The 9,663-nt window shown below is 39.7% G+C and overlaps 1 non-coding gene across 1 annotated transcript; it reads right to left on the bottom strand.

Annotated features, from left to right (window-relative positions):
- Window positions 1-6,539: 6,539 nt before the first annotated feature.
- On the bottom strand, window positions 6,540-6,647 carry LOC130947057 (small nucleolar RNA R71). The gene has a single exon (XR_009072470.1). It is a non-coding gene; the product is annotated as a small nucleolar RNA R71 (small nucleolar RNA).
- Between the last annotated feature and the right edge of the window lie 3,016 nt (window positions 6,648-9,663).

Genomic DNA, 9,663 nt, shown 5'->3' with positions numbered 1-9,663 from the left:
TGGCATTGGTCATCTCTTGAGTACACGTGTTGGGGTTGCAAAAACCTAACAACAACCCACAAACAAGAATCAACCTGAATCCACCCAAATCAACATAAATCCACTAAACAGGAATCAATTTTTATGAACTTTCAGAAATAACAGTAATCATAATCAATAAAACTAAAAATCATTAACCAGCATTCCAAATCAACCTAAATCCACTAAAAAGGAATCAATTTTCAAGAACTTTAAGCAATAACAGGAACCATAATTGTTAAAACTAGAAAACAATAACCAGCATTCTAACCTAAATCAACTAAAGTAGAAACAATTCAGGCACTTTCAGTGAAAACCATAGACAGAAAATACGTGAGCATTGAATGCAATACTTATCCCGTGTTGCCATTAGGCCAAATGCGCAACCGTACGATGGGAGGTGGTGGAGGGGCATTAGTTGCTGCCTCATTTCTGTAGCTGGACTCTAGGGCTGCGATGGCATCTGTCACTGGAGGCTGAGTCGCCATGGATGCGGCTGCTGAGTGGTAGGAGGCGACATCCTCGCCGTGGACGAAAGCACGTAGTTGGGGTTAGGGACTATGATGAATGGCTGGTCTACTAATAAACCCACAACCTGTGGCGTGATCGAGGTGGTCGGAGTAGAGCGAGAGGATCGAGAAGTCTCGGGGGGACTGGACGAAACCCTCCCTCTACCCTGACCACGCCTACGACTAGGACCAGCATCTTGATCTGCAGCACCTCTTCCTGTCGTCATGTCTGCATATATCAAATTATCAAACAATCTCAACAATAATTTCTCAGCAAAATAGTCATCAACGCAACAATTAACATAATTAGACAATTTCAAACACTTCAAGTATTCAAAATCTAATATGGCAAGTCAAACATAACGTAATCAACCTAAATACACTAAGATTAGAAAACTAAACTGAACTAACTTTGAAACTGATTCAAAAGTAAAATTCTAATTCTACATAAACCTAAACTAAATTAAATTAAAATTAAAAAATTATCTAACAATTTCAGCAATAATTTCTCAACAAAACAATAGTCAACGCAGCAATTAACACAATTAGACAATTCCAAACACTTCAAACATTCAAAATCTAATGTATTGAATCAAACATAGTTTACTCAACTTAAATACACTAATATTATAATACTAAACTGAACTAACTTTGAAACTAATTTAAAATTAAAATTCTAATTATACTCAAACCTAAACTAAATTAAACTAAAATTAAAAAATCATCTAACAATCTTAGCAAAACAGTCATCAACGCAGCAATTAACATAATTAGACAATTCTAAACACTTCAACTATTCCAAACCTAATGTATTGAATCTAACCTAACTTAATCAACTTAAATCCACTAAAAGTAAAAAACTAAACTGAACTAACTTTGAAACTGATTCATAATTAATATTAAAATTCTAATCAAACCTAAACTACATTAAACTATCATTAAAGGAATTGAAAAAGAGTTGTTCAAGAACTTGTAATGAAGAACAGAGCAAGACATAAGGGAACATGTGGATGTTGCAGTGGTGGTCATCAAAGTTATTGTAACAGTGGATAATGGTGACGGCAAAAGAGAGAGAGAGGAGGGAAGAAGGAGAAGAAAGAGTGGTATTTGTAAAGGGATGACAGTGATAGAGAGGGGGGTGGCGACGGCGGTGCTCTCAGCGACGACGGGTGGGGCAGAGAACTAAGGTGGTGGTGTGATGAGAGAGAGGGTGGAGATGAAGAGAGAGAGTATGAAATTCAAAATGGGGGAGACGACGTTTGCGCTTTCATTTAGGGCATTATTACCGTCGAATTCATCCGAAGGTAACGTTTTCTGTGTGCCAAAAATGCAGCGTCTCACTAAACATTGTTACCGACAGATCGTTCCGCCGGTAAATCCGATGGTAGTGGCACGCCAAAAATTTCTTTTTCTTCCTCCAAATATTACCATGGACATTACCGTCGAAAATGTTTTTCCGATGGTAATATTTTAGGGTGACGAATTTATTGCCAAATCCAACGATCAATCCGATGAAAAATTTGCCGCTAACATTCGACGATAAATTTGTTGATGAACCGATGGTACTCAGTGTTTTTATTGTAGTGAAAAGTGGATATTATATTATATAATTATACTAGGTGTTGAGTTAAGAAATTAACTAAATTAATTAATGATGACAAACATTATTTTTGAGCAAAATAAATAATTAGTGTTGATTAATTATATCTACTTATTAACTAATTGTTTATTGTTGCAGGCCAAATGTTAATAGCCCAAATGGAATAAAAGGCATTCAGCAAAGAATATTGGGCTGAAAGCAAAATAAAGAGCCCAAGCAAAAGCAAAGGAAGAAACCAAAGAAATTAAATCGGGCCATGCATACTAATACCCGATCCATGCCCGAACTGGTTTCAGAATTGAAATTCCCTCTCTCTTGCTTAACTAAAAGCAACGTTCTTCTTCCTTCTAATCAAGTCACATCAAGATTTCAGAAAAAGCAAGAAAGAGAAAAAGAAGAAAAGCTTCTTCCATAAGCCATTAACCAAAGAAGCAAGAAAGAGAGAGTTGAAGCTTGAAGCACAGAAGCTAAAACAGAAATCCCAAGCTAAATCAAGCTTAAGAAAGGTAAACCATATCATCGTGCATGCATCAGATCTTCATCCTTTCTTCCTGATGAGCGGATAATTTGTATGCTTTTTGGCATTGTTTTTAGTATGTTTTTAGTATGATCTAGTTAGTTTTTAGTATATTTTTATTAGTTTTTAGTTAAAATTCACTTTTCTGGACTTTACTATGAGTTTGTGTGTTTTTCTGTGATTTCAGGTATTTTCTGGCTGAAATTGAGGGACCTGAGCAAAAATCTGATCCAGAGACTCAAAAGGACTGCAGATGCTGTTGGATTCTGACCTCCCTGCACTCGAAGTGGATTTTCTGGAGCTACAGAAGCCCAATTGGCGCGCTCTCAACGGCGTTGGAAAGTAGACATCCTGGGCTTTCCAGCAATATATAATAATCCATACTTTGCCCAAGATTTGATGGCCCAAACCGGCGTTCAAAGTCACCTCAAGAAATTCCAGCGTTAAACGCCGGAACTGGCATCTAATTGGGAGTTAAACGCCCAAACTGGCACTAAAGCTGGCGTTTAACTCCAAGGAGAGTCTCTACACGAAAAAGATTCATTGCTCAGCCCAAGCACACACCAAGTGGGCCCGGAAGTGGATTTTTATGTCATTTACTCATCTATGTACTAGTTTTCTATAAGTAGGACCTTTTACTATTGTATTTAGAGAGACTTTTGGTAGCTATCTTTGTTTTATGCTATCTTAGGCCTTTGGAGGCTGGCCATTCGGCCATGCCTAGACCTTGTTCTTATGTATTTTCAACGGTGGAGTTTCTACACACCATAGATTAGGGTGTGGAGCTCTGCTGTACCTCGAGTATTAATGCAATTACTATTGTTCTTCCATTCAATTCCACTTGTTCTTTGTCCAAGATATCACTTGTTCTTCAACATGATGAAGGTGATGATTGACGCCCATCACCATTCTCACTCATGAACAAGGTGACTGACAACCATTCTTGTTCTACAAGCATCTGAGGCTTAGTGAATATCTCTTGGATTCCCGATTGCACGATGCATGGTTGATCGCCTGACAACCGAGTGCTCGCCTGACAAACGAGCCAACCATTCCGTGAGATCAGAGTCTTCGTGGTATAGGCAAGAACTGATGGCAGCATTCAAGAGAATCCGGAAGGTCTAACCTTGTCTGTGGTATTCTGAGTAGGATTCAATGATTGAATGACTGTGACGTGCTTCAAACCTGTAACCTACTGGGCGTTAGTGACAGACGCAAAAGAGTGATTCTATTCCGGTAGGGGAGGGAACCAAACCGGTGATTGGCAGTACTGTGACAGAGTGCGTGCATTAGCTTTCACTGCGCGGATGGGAGGTAGCTGCTGACAACAGTGAAACCCTACACGAGCTTGCCATGGAAAGGAGTAAGAAAGGATTGGATGAAGACAGTAGGAAAGCAGAGAGACGGAAGGGAAGGCATCTTCATGCGCTTATCTGAAGTTCCTACCAATGAATTACATAAGTATCACTATCTTTATCCTTTATGTTATTATCGTTCATCACCATATACATCTGAGTTTGCCTGACTAAGATTTACAAGATGACCATAGCTTGCTTCAATACTAACAATCTCCGTGGGATCGACCCTTACTCACGTAAGGTATTACTTGAACGACCCAGTGCACTTGCTGGTTAGTTGTGCGAAGTTGTGTAATGCCATGGTATTGAGCTACCACGTTTTTGGAGCCATTACCGGGGATTATGAGAGTTGTGAAAAAGTATTGTTCACAATTTCGCGCACCAAGTTTTTGGCGCCGTTGCCTGGGATTGTTCTAGTTTGGACAACTGACGGTTCATCTTGTTGCTTAGATTAGGTATTTATTTTTTTCGAAATTCTTGAGGATGAATTCTAGAGTTTCATGATGATTTGTTGAAATCTGGCTGGCTGAGAAGCCATGTCTAATCTGATTGGACCGAGGTTTCAACTCATCACCACAAGAGCTTGTTGATTTTCATCAATTTTGCTTTTGGAGCAGTGATCTGCTAAGGCTTGGCTGACCTTTGGTCATGTCTAGTGTTTTGGACCGAAGCTTTCTTTGAAAGCTTGGCTGGCTGTGAAGCCATGTCTAATTCCTGGACCGGAGTCTTAGACTAGCATTGCACTGATTCCTGGAATTCTCATTAAGAATTTTGATACCTTTTTCCACTTAATTTTTGAAAAACACAAAAAAAAATTACAAAATCATAAAAACCAAAAAAATATTTGCTGTTTCTTGCTTAAGTCTAGTGTCTCATCTTAAGTTTGGTGTCAATTGCATGCATTCATTCATGTGTCTTAAGGATCTTCAAGTAATTCTTGATGATTTCTTACTCTGATCTTTGAATTCTTTTGGCTTGAGTATTTATGTGTCTCATATAGTGTCAGTAGTACACAAACTGCTAAGTTTGGTGTCTTGCATGCATTGTTATTTGATTCTTGTTGTATTTTGATTATTAAAAATCCAAAAATATTTTTAATTTGTGTCTTCTCAAATCAATAATACAAAGAATTGAAGATTCAGAACATGCTGCAGAGGAATTATACAGAAAAAGCTGAGCATTCAAAAATGCCCAGTGAAGAAGGCAGACTGGCGTTTAAACGCCAGCCAGGGTACCTGGTTGGGCGTTTAACGCCCAAAGAGGTAGCATTTTGGGCGTTAAACGCCAGAATGTATACCATTCTGGGCGTTTAACGCCAGGATGGTGCTAGGGGGAAGAATTTTGTTTTCAAATCAATTTTTTTTCAAGTTTTCAAAGTTTTTCAAAATCAAATCTTTTTCAAATCATATCTTTTCAATCAAATGTTTTCAAAATCAATTTCTTTCCTTTTTCAAAGATACTTACTAACAATTAATGATTTGATTGAACATTTTTTGCCTTTTCTATTAAGGAAGGTTTTATGTTTAAATCATATCTTTTCTTGTTAGGCAAGTCATCAATTTTTTTTAATCATATCTTTTCAAATTGTTTTCAAATCATATCTTCTCAATCACATCTTTTTAAAACCATAACTTTTCAATCAAATCTTTTTAACCTCATCTTTTTTAAATAGTTTTCAATCAAATCTTTTTAATTTCAATCAAAAATCACTTGATTTCTTTTTCACTTTTAATTTTCGAAAATTATCAATCAAATTTTCAAAATGTTTTCAAAATCTTTTAATTGAATTTTCGAAAATTCTCTTCCCTCCTTCCCACATCCTTCTATTTATGGAGTACTACTCCTTCTTAATGCACAATTCGAACTTTATCTAATTAAAGTTCGAATTATTCTTCTCCTTCTTCTTACTATTTCTCTTTTCCTCTGACACTTCAAGGAATCTCTATACTGTGACATAGAGGATTTCACATTTTCTTTTTTCTCTCCTATTTCATATGAGCAGGAGCAGAGACAAAGGCATTCTTGTTGAAGCTGATCCTGAACCTGAAAGGACCTTGAAGAGAAAGCTAAGAGAAGCTAAAGCACAACTCTCTTTAGAGGACCTGACCGAATTCTTCAAGGAAGAAGAACACATGGCAGCCGAAAACAACAACAATGCCAACAATGCAAGGAAGGTGCTGGGTGACTTTACTGCACCTACTCCTGATTTTTATGGGAGAAGCATCTCTATCCCTGCCATTGGAGCAAACAACTTTGAGCTTAAGCCTCAATTAGTTTCTCTAATGCAACAGAATTGCAAGTTCCATGGACTTCCAATGGAAGATCCTCATCAGTTCTTAGCTGAATTCTTGCAAATCTGTGACACAGTCAAGACTAATGGGGTTAACCCTGAGGTCTACAGACTGATGCTATTCCCTTTTGCTGTAAGAGACAGAGCTAGAATATGGTTGGATTCTCAACCTAAAGAAAGCCTGGACTCTTGGGAAAAGCTAGTCAATGCCTTCTTGGCAAAGTTCTTTCCACCACAAAGATGGAGTAAGCTTAGAGTGGAAGTCCAAACCTTCAGACAGAAGGATGGAGAATCCCTCTATGAAGCTTGGGAAAGATACAAACAATTAATCAGATGATGTCCCTCAGACATGCTTTCTGAATGGAGCATCATAGGTATTTTCTATGATGGTCTCTCTGAACTATCCAAGATGTCCTTGGATAGCTCTGCTGGAGGATCTCTTCATCTGAAGAAGACGCCTGCAGAAGCTCAAGAATTGATTGAAATGGTTGCAAATAACCAATTCATGTACACTTCTGAAAGGAATCCTGTGAACAATAGGACTAGTCAGAAGAAAGGAGTTCTTGAGATTGATACTCTGAATGCCATATTGGCTCAGAACAAGATATTGACTCAACAAGTCAATTTGGTTTCTCAAAGTCTGTCTGGAATGCAAAATGCACCTGGCAGTACTAAGGATGCTTCATCTGAGGAAGAAGCTTATGATCCTGAGAACCCTTCAATGGAAGAGGTGAATTACCTAGGAGAACCCTATTCCTATAATTCTTCATGGAGAAATCACCCAAATTTCTCATGGAAGAATCAAGAGAGACCTCAACAAGGTTTCAATAACAATAATGGTGGAAGAAACAGGTTTAGCAATAGCAAGCCTTTTCCATCATCTTCTCAGCAACAGACAGAGAGTTCTAAGCAGAATACTTCTGACTTAGCAACAATGGTCTCTGATCTAATAAAGACCACTCAAAGTTTCATGAATGAAACAAGGTCCTCCATCAGAAATTTGGAAGGACAAGTGGGACAGCTGAGCAAGAAAATTACTGAACTCCCTCCTAGTACTCTTCCAAGTAATACAGAAGAAAATCCAAAAGGAGAGTGCAAAGCCATAGACATGGCCGAATATGGAGAGGAAAGAGAGGAGGAGGACGCCACTGAGGAAGACCTCAGTGGGCGTGTACCAATCTCCTCTGAGTTCCTCAATGAGGAACCATGGGAATCTGAGGCTCAAATTGAGACCATAGAGATTCCATTGGACTTACTTCTGCCATTCATGAGCTCTGATGAGTATTCTTCCTCTGAAGAGGATGAGTATGTCACTGAAGAGCAAGTTGCTAAATACCTTGGAGCAATCATGAAACTGAATGACAAGTTATTTGGAAATGAGACTTGGGAGGATGAACCACCTTTGCTCACCAAAGAACTGGATGACTTGTCTAGGCAGAAACTGCCTCAAAAGAGGCAGGATCCTGGGAAGTTTTCTATACCTTGTACCATAGGCACCATGACCTTCAAAAAGGCCTTGTGTGACTTAGGGTCAAGTGTAAACCTCATGCCCCTCTCTGTAATGGAGAAATTAGGGATCTTTGAGGTGCAAGCTGCAAGAATCTCATTAGAGATGGCAGACAATTCAAGAAAACAAGCTCATGGACTTGTAGAGAATGTTTTGGTGAAGATTGAAGACCATTACATCCCTACTGATTTCATAGTCCTAGAGACTGGGAAGTGCATGGATGAATCCATCATCCTTGGCAGACCCTTCCTAGCCACAGCAAAGGCTGTGATTGATGTTGATAGAGGAGAGTTGATCATTCAAGTGAATGAAGAATCCTTGGTGTTTAAGGCCCAAGGACATCCCTCTATCATCATGGAGAGGAAGCATGAAGAGCTTCTCTCAAAACAGAGCCAAGCAGAGCCCCCACAGTCAAACTCTAAGTTTGGTGTTGGGAGGCCACAACCAAACTCTAAGTTTGGTGTTGAACCCCCACATTCAAACTCTAAGTTTGGTGTTGGGAGGTTCCAACACGGTTCTGAGCATTTCTGAGGCTCCATGAGAGTCCTCTGTCAAGCTAATGACATTAAAGAAGCGCTTGTTGGGAGGCAACCCAATGTTTTATAGCTAACTATTTTCTTTTGTTATTTTATCTTTTTTGTAGGTTGATGATCATAAGAAGTCACAAAAACAATGAAAAAAGCAAAAACAGAATGAAAAACAGGAAGAAAAACAGCACACCCTGGAGGAGAAGAAGCTGGCGTTCAAACGCCAGTAATGCTAGCTGTTGGGCGTTTAACGCCCAGTCTGGCACCATTCTGGGCGTTTAACGCCAGAAAGGGGCACCAGATTGGCGTTAAACGCCAGTAAAGGGCAACAACCTGGCGTTAAACGCCAGGAATGGGCACCAGCCCGGCGTTTAACGCCAGAAAAGGCTCAAAACGTGATTTTGAGCAACATTTGGTGCAGGGATGACTTTTCCTTGACACCACAGGATCTGTGGACCCCACAGGACCCCACCATCACTCTCTCTCTTCTTCCCCCATTCACCAATCACCTCAATACCTCTTCCCCAAAAAAACCTTCACCTATCAAATCCCATCTTTCTCTTCACCACTCACATCCATCCTTCATAAATCCCCACCAACCTCACCCTTCAAATTCAAACCACTTTCCCTCCCAAACCCACCCATAATGGCCGAACCATTACACCCCTCTCTCCTATATATACCCTTCTTCAACCCTTCATTTTCACACAACCTAAACACCCCTTCTTTCCCTTCTTGGCCGAACACACCACCTTCCCCCTCTTCCTCATTTCTTCTTCTTCTACTCTCTTCTTTCTTCTTTTGCTCGAGGATGAGCAAACATTTTAAGTTTGGTGTGGTAAAAGCGTTGCTTTTTCATAACCATTTATGGCATCCAAGGCCGGAGAAACCTCTAAAAAGAGGAAAGGGAAGGCAAAAGCTTCCACCTCCGAGTCATGGGAGATGGATAGATTCCTCTCAAGGGTGCATCAAGTCCACTTCTATGAAGTTGTGGCCTTGAAGAAGGTGATTCCCGAAGTCCCCTTTTTACTCAAAAAGGGTGAATATCCGGAGATCCGCCATGAGATCCGAAGAAGTGGTTGGGAAGTACTCACCAACCCCATTCAACAAGTCGGAATCTTGATGGTTCAAGAGTTCTATGCCAATGCATGGATCACCAAGAACCATGACCAAAGTGTGAACCCGAATCCAAAGAATTATCTCACTATGGTTCGGGGGAAATACTTGGATTTTAGTCCGGAGAGTGTGAGGGTGGCGTTCAACTTGCCTATGATGCAAGGAGATGAGCATCCTTACACTAGAAGGGTCAACTTTGATCAAAGGTTGGACCAAGTCCT

This window comes from Arachis stenosperma, chromosome 8 (assembly GCF_014773155.1).
Source record: "Arachis stenosperma cultivar V10309 chromosome 8, arast.V10309.gnm1.PFL2, whole genome shotgun sequence".
In the NCBI taxonomy this organism is placed as follows: domain Eukaryota; kingdom Viridiplantae; phylum Streptophyta; class Magnoliopsida; order Fabales; family Fabaceae; genus Arachis; species Arachis stenosperma.
This window is presented reverse-complemented; position numbering and strand designations above follow the sequence as displayed.